Source organism: Diplotaxodon limnothrissa, unplaced genomic scaffold, assembly GCF_057381915.1.
Source record: "Diplotaxodon limnothrissa isolate DT_005_m unplaced genomic scaffold, D_limnothrissa_male_GT1.1 unmapped_scaffold_4, whole genome shotgun sequence".
Classification (NCBI taxonomy): Eukaryota; Metazoa; Chordata; class Actinopteri; order Cichliformes; family Cichlidae; genus Diplotaxodon; species Diplotaxodon limnothrissa.
The window spans coordinates 2,518,501-2,535,947 of record NW_028188558.1 but is presented as its reverse complement, the minus strand read 5'-3'; the positions used below and the strand labels follow the sequence as shown (position 1 = coordinate 2,535,947).

Below are 17,447 nucleotides of genomic sequence, written 5' to 3'. Positions count from 1 at the left end.
GATAGAATTGACAGCAGACAAAATACTTTACAGCTGCACAACTTTATTAAAAAGCCATCAATGTATTTTCACTGAAACAAGCAGCTGTTGTTTATGTGCATTAAAGTTATATAAAAATGTAACAGTGCAAATGCAAATTCCTCGCTGACAGTTTAACCAAAAGGCGTTTCCAGTGGAAACTGGCCGACACATCCTGAGCATAACCATGTATAATATCCACTAAACTTCAGAAGAGGTTATACAGTCGTGGCCAAAAGGTTTGAGAATTGCATAAATATTGGAACCTGGAGAAGTTGCTGCTTAAGTTTTTATAATAGCATTTTGCCTGCACTCCAGAATGTTATGAGGAGTGATCAGATGAACTGCATCGTCCTTCTTTGCCATGAAAACGAACTTAATCCCCAAAAAGCCTTACCACTGCATTTCATTGCTGTCATCAAAGGACCTGCTGAGACCATTTCAGTGATCGTCTTCTTAACTCAGGTGAGAATGTTGGCGAGCACGAGGCTGGAGATCATCATGGCTGTATCCCGATTCAGGTTCTGCAGCTTTAAAGTCCTCAAGGGCCGCGTACTCAAAGGCCGCTAAGGCCGAAGTGCGAGGCTCGTAGGCTCGTGAAATGGGACGTCTAGCCTCCGTCGCGCTGCCCAGGTTGCCTAGCAACCATGATACTAACAGCTGGAAACGTTTCATACAGCTTTGTTTGACAGAAATGAAGGAGAACATATTTAGTTCATTTGTTTCTACATGAGCTCTGTGTGATTTGATGAGTATCTGAGGCTGAGACCACAGGACTGTGAAACATGATTGTTGGGCTTCATTTCTGTGCTGCTGGCTCTTCCTCCTCCTCTTCCTCACACACTGCTGAGTTTGTCCTGGTGGATCATCAGGGCTGCAAAGCCTCACAGATGATGTGCAGCAGTGGCTCCCTCAGTCTGTCCTCACTCTGGACACTTGCAGTCGTCACACATGGAAATCAAATGTGTGATAAGCTGCAGGATTCAAACACAAGTGTAACTTATAAACACATGTTCATACTTTTATTCCACAATCAGAGAGAAAGAAACAGAGAGAGAGTGCAGGACAGACAGACAGGTGACAGTCTCAGGTGTACACACTGCTACACAACAGCACCAGAGAAGCAGGATTTAGTGTTTGTGTTATTACGAGTGTAAACAAGAAGAGTTCCAGATGGTGCAGTGGACACATGTGTGACTGCTGTGATTGAAGCATCTTTCTTTCAGCTTAACGAGTGAACCGTCAGCTCGTTCAAACACACGTTAAAGTGCGTTTGGCTCGACACCACCGAACAGAGGCAGCAATATAACACAGCTAACATTAACAGTGCAGTGAATCCTGCTTGTGCCGTGATGTTCAGGACTGCAAACCGAGCAGCATCACTGACTTTCAGCTTGTTGTGTTTGTGGATATATGACTGACTTTAATTATCCACAAAATCATCACATTCTCTGTCAGATTAAGGTCGACTATTGAACGGCGTATATTTTAAAGGCTTTAAAACCAAGTTAACGCTGAAAGTACAAACATCACTAATGTCACATAACTCTGCCGACAAGGCATAGCTATGGCTATGAAATGCTCTTTGTGTATCACTTCTTCATTATGAAAGATGTCATTAATGCACTAGTAATGTCTCATCTGGAGTATTGTTCAATCATTTGGTCAGCAGCTAATAAGACAGATCTTAACAGACTTCAGTTAGTCCAGAATAAGGCGTCCAGATTAGTGTGAAGATGTTCATACTATACTTTTTTTTTTTTTTTAATAGGACAGGGGGAAAGAATGAAAGAAAGAGGGGGAGAGAAAGAAAGAAAACCAAAGGGGAGAAGAGACGGTGAGAAGGGGGGGAAGAGAGGAAAAAAAAAAAAACAAACAACAAAAAAAAACTCCTGGGTCACCTGTATGGAGAAAAAAAATAAAAAAACAAACAGAGGAGACAGCAAACAACAAAGAGCAACATAATAATAGAAAAAAAGCACCATCACAATAAACTAGCTAGTCATAGATATCAATAGTTACTAAATAATAGACGATATTGTTCAGCACGCAAGATAGACAGCGCACAGTGTGCTTTGAGGCAGCAGCCGAGAAAGCTTTAGTCCACGTCTGTGAATACCCATGTGTACACCTGTGTGCATACCTGTGTGGATCAGCATGCTTGCATTCCAAAGGTTTCTCCATGTAATGATCTGCTAGGGAGTGTGGGGAGCCACAGCCCTGTCCTTTATGGTATCAAGCGGGTATGGAGGATGGTCATACTATACTAATATTGATCAAATGCATAATAACCTTTCTTGGCTTCCTGTACAGGCTAAAATATTCTATGGCTTACTTGTAGTTCTAAAGAAAGCAATTCTGTTAAACACACCACATTTATTCGGCTCAGCTGCAGTATCCAGATGAAATACATCATCATATTACACAGTTTTCAACAAACTGCAATTTAGTAAATGCTCGAGTTAAAAGTAACGTTTTGTAAAACTGTTACATTTAGAGCAACTTTTAAGTGGAATAAGTTGCCTTAAAAAATTAGAGAATTATTCAAAACTTCAATGAACACTTAAAAGCCGATTTACAGAGCTTTTAGTTGTTGTAAATATTGTAAGACATGATTTGTTTTTGAAACTTGTGTAATGTGCCTCAATGTTATTGATATTATTATTATTGATTGCTTATATTTGAACAATTGTGAAACCTCACTGTGGATGTAAGAGTGAAATTATGTGGATATCTTGAATCCACTTTATTGTGTAATATTTTATGTGAGTATTTGACGGAAGACGAGCAACATCTGTTGTGGAAGCTAACGGGGTTCCTTTAGAATAAACAAACATAGGATTTATTATCACTGAATAATTCTGTATAAATCTATACAAATTATAGAAATATGTAATAGGAAACAACAAAATGATCTAAATTATAAAATAATGTGTGTGTGTGTGTGTGTGTGTGTGTGTGTGTGTGTGTGTGTGTGTGTGTGTGCATGATTTTAGTGTTTGAACAGTCATGAATTATCTTTAACAGCAGGTTGGATGTAATGTGTTAGAACTACCAGCAGGTGGGGATAAGAGACCTTTAAGGTGTTTGGTGCCACGCTCCACCTTCAGGTTTAAAACTAGTGTTAATGGAGTTTGAAGGTTGAGTTTGTTCCACGACTGCATTTCACTCACTGCCTCTGTTTGTATCTCTGTCACTGCAGGACCAACATGGAGCCAGAAGTCAGCGCTCTCAGGAGGCCGACAAACCTCACAGAAGAAAGGGAGAGAAAAAACACACCTGTGACGAGTGTGGGAAGGGTTTTACTCTGAGGGCTAATCTAAAACAGCATCAGGTCATCCACACTGGAGAGAGACCGTTCAGCTGTGACTTGTGTGGAAATTCTTTTTCCAGGAAGGATTACCTAAAACAACACCAACTCATCCACAGTGGAGTTAAAGCGTACAGCTGTGATCAGTGTGGCAGAGCTTTTACTCAAAGTAGCAGCTTACAGAGGCATCTAGTTACCCACTCTGGAATTAAGCCATACAGCTGTGACGAGTGTGGGAAGTCTTTTTCCTTAAAGGGTTCCCTAAAACAACACCAACTCATCCACAGTGGAGTTAAAGCGTACAACTGTGATCAGTGTGGCAGAGCTTTTACTCGCAGTAGCCACTTACAGAGTCATCTATTTACCCACTCTGGAATTAAGGCATACAGCTGTGATCAGTGTGGCAGAGCTTTTACTCACAGTAGCCACTTACAGAGTCATCTAGTTACCCACTCTGGAATTAAGGCATACAGCTGTGACATCTGTGGAAAAACTTTCAGCCAGAGAGGGCCCCGAAATAAACACCTACGCATTCACACCAGCCATGATGTGTACTGCTGTGAACAGTGTGGCAAATACTTTACAACAGACGCACACTTACAACAACACATGTTTACCCACACTGAGGAGAGACCTTATCAATGTGACCTGTGTGAGAAGACTTTTAAATCTCCACATGACCTGAGACAACACCAACAGATCCACACCAGAAAGAGACTCTACAAGTGCAGCTACTGTGAGGTATGTATTTATATTGTTATCTTGTCATTTTAGCCTGACTGTTTGGAACAACTCTGCTCATTAAACTGTGTTAGCATGTTAGCAATTCTACTGCATGGAAAAGCAGCTCTGAGTGATTATTCAGATTTTCCTTTCAGTTATGATTTTAGTATTACTGTAGTATTATGGTGGTAGTATTGTAGTTATTGCAGCCCAGTAAACTGAGTGTGTTAACTGAAACAGTCAAATGTAGTTGGACGTCTGCAGAGATGCTCTTTATTTCAGGCGACGTTCAGGATACAAATGTTGAAGGACTGACTTACACTGTCTTTGTGTCTTTGTTTAGAAGCAGAGCGACACAGATGGATCCAGTTCTCAACCCTGTCATCACTGTGGTGGTGGGAAAGACTTTCATTGTGACCTCTGTGGAAAAACTTTCAGTCGGCAAAAGACCCTAAAACTACATCAACGTAGACACACTGGAGACAAACTGAAATACTGCAAAGAATGTGGGAGAAGCTTCACCACATCACATCGCTTAAAACAACATGAACTGATTCACAGTGGGGTTAAAAAGCACCTCTGTGATCAGTGTGGGTCATCCTTCACCACTGCAGGTCAGCTTAAATTACACAAACGAGTCCACACAGGAGAGAAACCACACAAGTGCAGACACTGTGAGAGAAGCTTCTCACAGTCAGGTCATCGTAACCTTCATGAACGAACACACATGGAAGGAAACTACAGCTGTGACCAGTGTGACAAGAGCTTCAGGAATCTCAGTTCATACTCTGCACACAAACGATCCCACGTTACTAATAAACTGTTTCACTGTTACCAATGTGCCCAAACATTCACCTCATTGTCTGCTCTGTGCAAACATCAGCGCGATCACTCAGGGCTGAAATCACTCCCATCACTGGATCACAGTGAATCTGAAGACACAGAAAGATCCTCTGGTTTCTGTGTCAGACTCAAAAAGCTTGAGATCAGGCTCCACAGAGTTCAGATAGAATCATTTAAACTTGTGTTGAACTGAACTGGTTGCTGGGCTGAACTTCTACATAATACAGATCTACATGGGATCTTCTTTTCTGTTTTTTACTGAGTCAGTTTTGTCCTTTTTTCTCTGTCCTGGTTTTGCTCGTCTGTAAATGATTGAAACTCAGTCAAACAGTTCATTGTTCTCCAGCAAAACGTTTTGGAAACTCATGTTTAACCTTTAAAACTCTGACATGTTTTAGCACACAAGGCTTCATCGGGGAGTTCACTCATGATTGGACCATGAGAACAAAGGTTTTTAGTTCTTTCAAAGAGAGTCTTGGAGATGTTTGATGTTTCTGTTTTTCTGAAACCACCTGAAAGAAAAACTATTTTTCTTGCTTTATGTAGTGTGGAAGTTTTTAATGTTTCTTCATCTGTGATGTTCTTGAATGTGTTCACGTGAAGATGGTACAAATAAACTGTCCTTTCAGCTTTAGCTCCTAATTTATTCATTATTTATGGATGTAGCACAGCAGCCGTCTCTTGATTAACACATGGAGGGCTCGGGATCTGATGGTGTCGTCTCCCTAATTTGCCCACTCAGTAAATCTCACTCATGGCCAAGAAATTGAAATAAACCTTGTTTCCCTGCTGGATAGTGATCCACTGTAACTCTGCTCCTCCTTCCTGTTTAGGATTTCTGTGGCTGAAGTAAAATTCCCTCCATCCATCACTTATCCCAGCTAACCCAAAGTGAAATAAAGTTTTGCTGGTCTTAAAAAAGCATTACAATAATGGGCATTACCAATGCAAACTGAATGATACAGAAGATGAAAGAAGAGACTTTGATCAGTTAATAAAGCTCATGATCTGGATTCATTGTGGCTGCTACACAGATACTTCTGGGTCACTTCTCTCAGTTAGGAACCTTCCTCACCAAACTGACTGTTGGACCACACCCCTGGTTTCATGAGAAATTGTTTCAGCCATGATTTCTCTTCCTGTATTTCAGAGTAAAGACTGAAGTGACAAATGGAAGCATGTTTAAAAAACACAATGTGAGAGAGACGTTGAGGTCCTTAGAAGTTACCCTGGGTTTTTCTGTCACCCTGCTAGATGTTACACACCTTGTTATTGGACTGATTTCTACTGCTGGACTACTCCTGCGGAGAGCATTGAGCTGTTATTAAGCTGCACATACGTTACGACCTGCTTAAGTTCGAGGTCACAGCGTCTGTAGAGCAGCTGGAACATAATGAAGTCTACAAGGTTAAAGTTTTCTCTTCAGTTATTGTTCTTTCTGCTGCTTGGTTTGATGGATCTGAGAGCTTTTGTTTTTATTATTGTTATTATAATTATCATTAATATTTTACTCTCTAGAAGCTTTAAAATAGTGTTTGTGTTTGAAAAAATTGATTTAAGAATTGAACAGAAACATCTGTCCTTCTGAAAATCGCCCAAAGGCACGGAGACAAAGTCAAAGGATGCAACCTGTAACTTTCTCTTCCTTCATGTTAGGACCATCATCCATGATTTATATAAAATGCATATAGCAACAGTAGCACTTTAGTTTGGACTTTATGATTTCTGTAACTGGAAAATATTATTTTGTTTAAAGACAGAAGTGACCGCATAGTTGCAACATCAAAGGGAAATATTAATTAATTAGCATCAAGTATATTTGTTGCTTAAGCGTTTGCACTATAACTTAAGTAGGATTATAACTTTTAAGGAAGGAAAGATTTCAGATATTTAGTTCACTGTTTCAGTTATTTTATATGAAATTAAAACATTTACGTTGGTCAAATATGATGCTCTAAATCAAATAAAAGTTTGAAAATAAATGATGTATTTTTAAATGCTGCAACAAATGTTCACAAAAAGTAACTATAATTAAAACCAGTTAAACAAAATCAAATGTTTGAATCATGCTTAACCAAATGCCAGGCTGGAGAGCTGAACCTAAAGTATACGTAGAAAGATTTCAACATCTGAGCAGTTTTTAATGTTTTTATCACATATAAATGTCACAGCAGTGGGTCCTGGCCCAATGCTTTGTGTTTTTGGTTTTCTTTGACTCTTGTTTTTCTTGGTTTTTGTTCTTCTTATTTATCAGGCTCTCAGTAATCTTAGTTCTCCCTCCCTCAGTGTTCATTTCAGCCTGTGTTTAGTTTCTGTTCCCGTGTCCCACGTTTCATCGTTTCATGTCGAGTCAGCCCTGTCTCTCTGTTTCCTGTGTCTCCCCAGTCAGCCCCGCCTCCCTCGGGCACTCATGTGTGATACAGAGTAATAAACCTGACTACATTTGCTGCACTCTCTTTATTACCTGTTACTTTAAAATTCATACACTAATTATGTCTGCCCATCTCTCTAATGTGAAGGTCAAAGGTCAACATCCCAGTGACATAAGAATAATCCCAAAGGGGCAAAGGCAGCGGTTAATTTAGCACATTTAGCATTAAGGGTACAGCAAGGATATACTTTTACTTATTGTGGCAGGGGTGTGGTCTCTGGCCTGCTGCAGTGGAGGCTGGTGGCGGGACGTTGGACGGCACAGGTGAGGGTGATGGAGCTCATGACTCTCCCCTTTATAGTGACGGAGGAGACTGGCGTGGGGGAAGCGTGTAGTGGAGGAAGCCGAGGAGAGAACTGGTTTCTGGCTACAAAGACGGCGTCAAACCAGAAAAGATTGCTTGTGGTCAAATGTCAAAGGAGCTTGCAAAGAAAAGCGTCTGGACTTCTTTAAGTTGCTTGAAGACGTTTCACCTCTCATCCGAGAAGCTTCTTCAGTTCTAAGGTCAAATGGTGGAGAGTCCCAGATATAAACCTAGTGGGAGTGACCCCCCACAGAGGGACAAAAGGACCCCCTGATGATCCTCTAATCGCCTGAGCCAAGGTGTGAAACTGGGTGTGGGTCCCAATCAGCCAGAGTTTCGGGTGAGTTCATTGTGAAACCTGGCCCCACCTTGTCATGCGAATTCCTGAGATCAGATGGCCCAGGATGTGAGTGGGCGTTAAGGCGTCTGGGAAGGGATCTCAAAACTGGATTATAGATGGCAGAGAGTTGATGTCGTAAACCCCGCCTCTGTTCAAAGATGGTCGCTCACAGTGGACATAGATGCTTCTTTCACTCCTCTTTCAAACCATCTGTCCTCTCTGTCCAAAATGTGAACATTGGCATCCTCGAAGGAGTGTCCTTTGTCCTTAAGATGCAGATGGACTGCTGAGTCTTGTCCTGTGGAGGTGGCTCTTCTATGTTGTGCCATGCGCTTGTGAAGTGGCTGTTTGGTCTCTCCAATGTAGAGGTCTGGGCATTCCTCGCTGCACTGTACAGCAAACACCACGTTGTTAAGTCTGTGTTTTGGCGTTTTATCTTTCGGGTGAACCAGTTTTTGTCTGAGCGTGTTGCTGGGTCTGAAATACACCGGGATGTCATGCTTGGAGAAAACTCTCCTGAGTTTTTCTGATACACCGGCTACATAGGGGATGACAATGTTGTTGCGTCTGTCCTTCTTATCCTCCCTCGCTGGTGTCTGATCTTCTTTTCTGTGCCTCTTTGCTGACAGTAGAGCTGGGCGATATGAGACTTTTTTCATATCACGACATGTTTTTTTCATTTCAGGCGATAACGATATCTATCACGATATCAGCCAAATAACTATATTTGTAAGATTTAAATGTGCCGTTGCTCACAAGTAAAATGTGAAATAATCAGCAGCTTGTTTTTATTTAAATATTTATTTCCCATAATAAGTTCAACAGGGTAGATGTACTTCAGGAACATGAGACTTTTTCAGATAAATAAAGCCAAATATTGCAAACTACACAAAAGGCAGCCGCTAAAGCGTTTAAGTTTCAAAATAGAACAAACGAAACAGACTAAATTGTCGATTCCACTTAGAAACAAAATATTAATTCTAAAAATAAATCTTAGTTTGTTTTACAGAAGAACAGACAAAACTGACTAACTTTTGTCAATATCAAATAAACTGAGAACTAAAAGGAAATTCTCAATCTCTCCTTGTTGTATAGCTGAGCTTTTCAAACAGTTGTAACAGTTACTTTAGTCTGACAAAAGCCGAATGACGAATTAGCGCTTCCAGTCAGAGACTGAGGCTACGTCCACACGTACACGGGTGTTTTTGAAAACGGAGATTTTCCGTTTTCGTTTTAAAAAATAATCCCGTCCACACATAAAGGCAGAAATGAAGGAAAACGCTGCTATGAACATGCCAAAGCAGCAGGTGGCGCTAGATTCCTAACCGTGCAGAAATGTTGGCCAATCAGAAGTCTAGAAGCCTCGGTGGGAAAAAGTAAACAAAGCTGGGGCATAGAAGCAGAACCGAGTCGTATGTGTGGAGGGACAGTAACTGTGTGTATATGTAAGCATTTAAACACTGCAGAGAGTAGAATTAACAGTATTGTAGAAATTCATTTCACTGAAACAATAACGTGGTGCACAGTGTGACGCATGCACCAGTTTATTGTATTTCCAGACTTGCTTTCGGCACAATTTACAGTGCACGCTACTCTGTTTTTGTCAGACTTGAAATAGCCGAAATACCTTCACACTATGGAACTTCTATGGCTCTTCCGTTCGACAATCTCTCCGGCATTCGAACCATCATCTGGTTTTTCTTCGGTCACGCTCGGTTGAATTTTCTAGTCGGCACACTCATTTCCTCCATTACCCGCTGGCTGCTTCCCAAACAAACACACGTGCGGCTTGGCACTTGTGCTGTACGTAACAAGTCACGTGACGTGACGCTGCGGCTGTGATTGGTTCGGCTCTGCGCTACTTAATTTGGATTGGCTGACCTTTTTTTTATTTTTATTTTTAAGAGGACAAGAGCGGCGAGGTCTATCGCGATAGCTTAATTTCTCTATCGAGTAAAAGTTATATCGCGATACATATCGTTATCGTTCTATCGCCCAGCTCTAGCTGACAGAGGCTCCTTTGACTACGATGACCTGGATGACTGAGAACCTTCACAGACACTTGTGGTCAAATAATGTGTTGTGCAGCACGCAGGACAGACAGCGCACAATGTGCTTTGAAGTAGCAGCCAAGAAAGGTGTAATTTAAGTCTACGAACAGTGAACACCCGTGTGCACACCTGTGTGGATCAGCGCGCTTGTATTCAAATGTTTTCCACATGTAATGGTCTGCAAGAGGATGTAGCGAGCCATAGCCCCGTCCCCCAGGGCATGAAACAGGCATGGAGGAGATCCAGGCCCCAGAGTGCGAGAGCCCAAGGAGGACAACCGGAGGGGCATCTGTGCCACCCTCATGGGAAGGGCTGAGGATCCCCAGACGAGGCGTCACCCAGTAGCCACCGAGCAGAAGCTAGAGGGGGCTTCACCAGCGTGCCCAACGGCTCCGCCGGCAGCCGGCTGTGCCAGAGTGAACCGAGCCGCAGGCCCAGAGGCCGGAGGCCCGAGGGCCCCCCACACCCCGGAGGAGGCCTGACCGAGCAACAAGCGCCAGGCCCCGCCAGGTAGCCACCGGGAGTGAGCCGGTACATACCTGAGCGCCCAGCCCCGGACACCAAGAACCACCAATGCACCGACCCCTGAGGGCATCAGTCACCAGCAGGGAGTGTGGTGAGGGGAGATAGGCCTTGGAGGGCCTGGGAGTTCCCAGAGAGGTGGAGTCTAAGACCCGACCTGACATATAGACACAGACAAACAGGCACACACAGACACAAACATGCGTTCCCACCCTCATGCACACATATACAAACACTCAGCACTCACCCAACGTAAGGACTGACATAAATGGACATGTACACCCAATCACACTCCCCAAACATACTCTATACCCCGGGTCCAGGTACCCTCGCCCCCAGAGGGGGAAGCAGAACCCAGACCCAAGAGATGTTACCCTTCCCCCCGGGGTGGAGGCAAGCAGACCGTCCCAGGCTCCGCAGCAGCAGGGAGGCCAATCGGACAGCCAACATCTCCTCCCAGCCCCCCCGCCCCGATGGCTAGCAGAGAACGGGGGTGTGTGAAGACCCCATACCTCCCTCCTCCCGCTCATGTGTAGTGTTGCTGCGTGTTGCTCTAAAGTGCATTTAAAACTAAAAAATGGTGCTGCTGCCAGAGAGCAGCAGGTGTTAGCACGGCCCCTCCCGAGAACCCTCAATGTCTACATGGATTTAAAATTGAGAGGTGGGCACCAGCGCCAGAGGTAGGTTTGAGTACACAGACCGTCCACTGGACGCCGTTAACGTGCCCACCCTCAAGGCCCTATATATATGTGTGTGTTATGAGAGTGTAAGTAATGTGGATGTCTAAGTTGTGAGATAAAATTGAGGCACAGGTGGCCAGAAGGGGACGGGGGGGGGGATGTCTCACCTGCACTCCTGTGACACACCCGCACCCCAAGGCCCTACCTGTATGGGTGAGTGTGGTGGAGCGGGAAGAGGGAGGTAGCCGGGGATGGGGAGGAAAAGGAGGGAGGGGAGGATGCCCCTCCCTAGGGCCAGCTCCCCCGCTGACCCCAGTAGGCACCCCCGTCCTCTGGTACCCACCAAGGCAAGGGAGCCCAGGTCCATCCAGACCGCGGCCTACGGTAGCACTGCCAAGCCCCACAGGACCCGGGGCAGCCCACCCTACCCACCGCAGAGGAAACTGTACCCACCCCAAAATGAACATATTTCAAGTAAACAGCTGGACTGATCAGGTCCAAACACAGAGTGATAAACTTGTCAAACAGCTGTCATATCTTTATATAGAAGCTCTTTATAAATGCTGCTCACTGCAGTCTGTTTACTAATAATGTCAAAGTGTTAGAAACACAGAAACATCAGAATGGTCTTTGTTCACAGAAACCTGTCTGGGATCCTTTGTTGTTCTTTTGATGCAGAGTTACATTATAAATATAAAGAGTTATTTCAGAGTCTCATCAGTTTTCCTGCATGTCTTTATTTAACACATCAGCAGGGCTGAAGCTCTCATGTTAAACACACACTGATCTATGGACACGTTCATGTGTTTCTAACAGAACCAGGCTGTTATCAGCCTGCACTAACATTATGTCACACACACTGAATGTAACAGTGACAGTTTACATCATCACACAATCAGCTGTGATTGTTTCACTGTCATCAAACGAGTCAACAGGAAGTAGAATCAATAGAAACCAATCATTTACTGACAGCATGTCTGATGGAAATAAGTGCAGATTATGTATGAAGTCTAACTGCACACAGTAACTGTGTTACAATAAGGACTTAACAGCGCCCTCTGCTGGAGTGTTTCACACTGAGAGCAGCTTTCCTCTGAATTCAGTGAGGTTATGACTGAAATTATTGGTGTAGTCGGTTTTATAAAGACCAGACCAGTAAAAACAAGAGTGTCTCTGCTGTCTGTGAGGAGATGGAGCCGAACATCAAGCTGTGCTGTTTCACAGTGAAGCCAGGCGGCTGTCACCAGGAAAAGTCTTGTCCTGAGTTTTTGAGCTCAGAGAGCAGATCAGATGTTTTTGGAGCAGGAGCACAAGTATGAAGTCGCAGAGTTAGTGATGAGACCTTCCTGGCAAAACTGGCCTACCTGAGTGACATATTTGGAAATGAAGTAAATCTACAGCTTCAAGGGAAAGATAAAAACCTCCCTCAGGTCACAAGATCAGCTCTGTCACTGGAAAGCTTGCAGTGTGGGGCAGGAGACTCGATGAAGGAGACACAGATTCATTGGAGAACCTGCATGAATTTGTTGACACTACTGATGATGATGCCGCCTCAGTGACTCCATATATCAAGCAGCATATTTCATCACTGATGGGATACTTTTAAAAGGACTTCCATGAAAACAGTTCCCAGCATGACCAGCTCCAACTGGTTTCAGCTTTGCAGAGCAGAACCAGTTCATTGACGTCTGACTCCACACTGAGACTGCAGTTCACATCACAGACACTGAGTGGATTCTGGCTGAGTGTAGAGAAGCAGTATCCACTCTGAGGGCAGCAGGCTCTGGGCGTTCTTCTTCCTTTAGTCTCATCTTTGTGAGGCTTCTCTGCTGCTGCTGCAGACCAAGTCCAGGTCCCAGCTAAACACTGAGCAGGAGCTGAGAGCTGCAGGATCCTGCTTCAAAGCTGCTTTGAAAAGCTGTGCACTGCAAAACGTGCTCGTCGGAGCCATTAATGCTGACTTTGTTATTTTGATCAAAGAAAGAAATCAGCACAAACTGTTTGATTCGTTTTTGTTTTGTAGGTTAAAGTGTTTCATATATTGTGCTCCTGAGTTAATGTTGCTGATCAGTTTGAATTCATTTTGATTGTTTATGGAGTTTATTTCATTTTATGTTTCAGTATCAAACGGTTCAAATGTTTATAGTTTTATTAAGGATGTAATTTATTTTTTATTGAAGGTAAATTGTTGCACTTTACTTTGTTTCCATCTAAAAGTGTTACATTGTTTCTCTTCCAAACTAAAAAGTGTTTCTGCTGCAGCTTCCTTTCACTCTTTATCATTTTCCAGTCAGTGAAAGTCTTTTTGTGTCCTCCTAAAGTCCACCGTGCTCACAGTGAACACTCGTATGCTGTTGTGCTGTCACAGACTGTTATCAGCCGTGTAGCCGCTCATACCTCATTTATTCTTCTTGTTCTACCGTCAGACCCAGGCGCACAGCTTTGGTTGAAGTTCTTATGTTTGATTTCATAACAGCTCTTCAGATTTCCACTCTTTATAACTTTATAAGTATTTTTGACAAAGCCATCTTCTTTTACTCATCCACTCAGCAAGCGCAAGCGCCCAAGACAGTAACCTATCAACTCACATACCCACATAGCTTGTTCTTCTTTGTCGTTTTATTGGCAGTTGGTGGTGCATTACCGCCAACAGCTGGCTGGGAGAGTGGACCAGCATGATGCTAACCTGCATAGCTGCGTGTCGCGGCAGTTCAAAAGTCCGCCACGGCAGCCGGCAGGAAGAAACTATCCAACTACACGGTAAATGAGAAACTGCTTTGTGATCCGGACAAAATCCTCTTGGGGTCTGGATTTGGACCGGAGTCCAGGAGTTGGGGACCCCTGTTATAGTACCATATCACCCTATTAGAGAACTTTGCTCTCACACTGCAGGCCTACTTGTTGTTCCTAGAGTATTTAACCCTTGGATGCACAACCTACCAATACCTACACTCTTCCACGAGTGGGGTCAAAATTACCCCAAATAGAAACAATGCATTTTGCTATAAACTCTGTTGTTATTCTTCAAAATCTTTAAAACAAAGAGTTGTAATATTTTCATATTTGAGGTATTTCTCATAAAACATGATTGTGACATGAGGCCCTTTGCATTTTTATTTATTTTTTCATTAATTTTCAGTTTTTGTATCACTTTTGTATGCTTGCTCGGCCTATACTGCAGAAGCTGGGTCTTCCCTCTGAAAGGCACAAGTTGTTCATCCACTGTAACACAATCACTGTGGATGAATTTCTGCCTGCAGTTGACCAGGAACAGGTCCCATATGTAGCAGAAAGCTGCCATGTGGTTTGTTTTCAGTTGGTAGGCTCTGGTCCTCTTGTCCTCAAAGTGCAAGAAAGGGCGAAATCTTTAAATCTTTGAATTGACATAGTGGCCTTGTACAATGGGTTATGCAGAGAACTCCCAAAAAACACACCGACTGGTACATCCCAGTTCTTCTCACTTCCTGCAAGAATGGTCAATCAAATGAAGGCCAGGAGCTTATGTTTGATTACATTTTTCCACTCTTTCCCCTGTCTGTGGCTACTCTTCGTGCCTCCATGTTTGTGTATGACAGCACCTCTTCTATTAAATTATCAGACATGAACATCTTCCATGCATTTACTGGGGAGAAAGTACTAAACCCAGGTGCAAGCCCTGGCCGACTAATTCAGAATATTGTGGCTAGAGCAGTAAGAGGGGCTCATTCTGTTAGACTCAATATTTATTTCCTCTTCAGAGGACTCCTCTGTATCTGACTGGCCTTGTTCGGGTGGGGGGGGGGGGGGGGGGGGGGGGGGGGGCAATAGTCTGGGTCCTCTATATCTTAGATGTGAGATTCTGAGTCAATGCCTCCAATGGGCTCTTCATCCCATCCGTCCTGGATCATTTGTAGGGCCACAGGGATCCTAGCTGGCCTCATAGCAGCCGTGTTACTTTATATAACAAAAGCGGAGCACAGCAAACACCGGAGCCCAAGAAAACAGCCCAAACACAGGGCAGTTCAGGGGGCCGACTATGCGGACAGCAACGGCGAAGGAGACGACGGAGCAGTTCAGGCGGCCGGCCGCGCGGAAGGCAGCGGCGGCGGCGAAGGAGACGACGGAGCAGTTCAGGGGGCCGGCCGCGCGGAAGGCAGCGGCGGCGGCGGCGGCAAAGGAGACGACGGAGCAGTTCAGGGGCCGGCCGCACGGAAGGCAGCGGCGGTTCTTAAGTGTCAGGCATACTGGCCAAGGCTCGGTGGGCACAGGACCAGGCGAGGCAGGACCAGACGTGGATGAAGGCTCGGAGGAGGCTGGACCAGACAAGGCTGACGAAGCCAAAGCAGAAGCTGGACCAGGCGACGCTGAAGCTGATGACGCTGGTGGAGCAACGGGCCCCTCGGACCCTCCAGCGGAGACAGGAGGCTGAACGGGCCCCTCGGACCCTCCAGCGGAGACGAGGAGGTGCTGGCTGGGCTCACTGGAACCCCCAGCGGACGAGGTAGATGGCGGCACGGGAGCCACGGAGTGCTGGATGAGCTCATCCGAGCTTCCAGCAGGAGCTGATGTAGAGCCAGAGAGAATTGGGACCCCGGGCTCAACGTTAAGCTGGCTAGAAAACTGCACTGCTACGGGGAACTGGGCCAAAGGTTCAGGTGCGAGCTGAGCTGCTGGACACACGGGGACCTGAGCTGCTGGACACACGGGGACCTGAGCTGCTAATGGTGGAGAAGTAAATGACTGCACAGGGACTGAACTGATGTCTGTAGTAACGGTGGTGGTGAGAGTGGAGTAGGTGGTGGAGTTAATGACTTCACAGGGGAATGAACTAGAGGTAGTGACGGTTGTGGTGCTGGTGGTTGAGTGGATGACTGTGCTAAGGGAGGCTGCACTGGGGACACTGGAGACACTGGAGACTGCACTGGGGAAAGCTGAGCTGCAGGGGACTGAACTGGAGACTGCAGTGACGGTTGTGGTGGAGGTGTAACGGGTGGAGGAGCAGCTGAATTGGCTGCGGGTTGGATGGCTAATGGCTCAGCTACAGAGTGTCTTAATGGCAGGGCTATAGGTTGAATGATTGACTGAGTAGCAGCCTGAATGGCTGAGTGTAGTGATGGTTGTGGCGGAAGAGAAACAGGTGGTAGTGTGGAAGATGGAGCTAAGGGTGACTGAGCGGCAGACCGAACTGATGACTGAAGCGATGGTAGAGGTGAAAATGGAGCTTGTGGTGGAGTTAATGGCTGTGCTAGCGGGGACACAGGAGACGCAGCTTGTAGCTGGGCAGCTAAGAGAGCTTCAGAAGGCTGGGCAGCTGATAAACTGTTCACATTACCATCCGTAGCACAAAACACAACCCCTGAACGAATAGTCCCACGGTTCGACACAGAAAAAGAGTCCTTACTCACCACAGCCGGCGATGTACAAGTCCGAACGTCCGGCTGTGGGGTGGCGCGCTGGCGGCGTGATCATCGTTTCTTCCTCGCAGACGGCGCCGAAGGGCCGGGCAAAACCACATCCAGCCGGTGTGGCTGACGTGGCTGCTCCAGGGTGGCTGTTGTCTGTTGCTGCTGGGCCAAGTCTGATTTTTTCCGAGCCTCCCAGGCTTCATTCACATTGGCCAATAAGTCCACACATCCTCTGACCTGGTGGAGATGGGAATTTCCTCCGAGGATTGCTTCGATAGCATTTATTCCCACAATCTTTGCCCGTGTATTTGAAGTGTGGGTTATCCACTCGACTAGGCGTTGGACACGTATCAGATCGCTCTCCCCGGGTAAGTCTGCTGGGTCCATGTTGTGGTCACGTCGTACTGTCATGAAACGCTGTGTGGCAGGCAGGGATTGGACCCAAACGCAAACTCACGGGGACAGAACTTGAACTCAAAAGCACAGCTTTATTGCTGGAAAACAGAACACAAGCAATACAAAACTAAACTGGGAAATGCTAATTATAACACATACCAGAAGACACGGGGAGAATCACACACAGCAAGAGAGACGACGCGACACTGACTCAGAGAAACACAGGGTTTAAATACACTGGGGAGTAACGAGGGGAATGAGACACAGAAGGAGGGCACAGATGGGAACTCAAACATGCAGACACAGACTTACACAGAACAGAGGGGACACAGAGCAACATGAAGGGCAAGGGATCGAAACTAGAAACCATAGAATAACTTACACAAGTACAAAAATACAAACATCACAAAGAACTAAAAACGCTGGGTCAGGAGACCCAGGACCG

The 17,447-nt window shown here is 45.1% G+C and overlaps 2 protein-coding genes and 1 pseudogene across 2 annotated transcripts in view; 2 read left to right on the top strand and 1 right to left on the bottom strand.

The window, feature by feature from the left end:
* The window catches only part of LOC146606877 (protein NLRC3-like), a 563,637-nt gene that overhangs the window by 163,405 nt on the left and 382,785 nt on the right, over positions 1 to 17,447 (bottom strand). The window lies entirely within an intron of this gene.
* Positions 1 to 17,447, top strand: part of LOC146606884 (protein NLRC3-like) — a 501,574-nt gene that overhangs the window by 283,670 nt on the left and 200,457 nt on the right. The gene's annotated exons all lie outside the window — the stretch shown is intronic.
* The window catches only part of LOC146606886 (uncharacterized), a 37,355-nt pseudogene that overhangs the window by 18,036 nt on the left and 1,872 nt on the right, over positions 1 to 17,447 (top strand).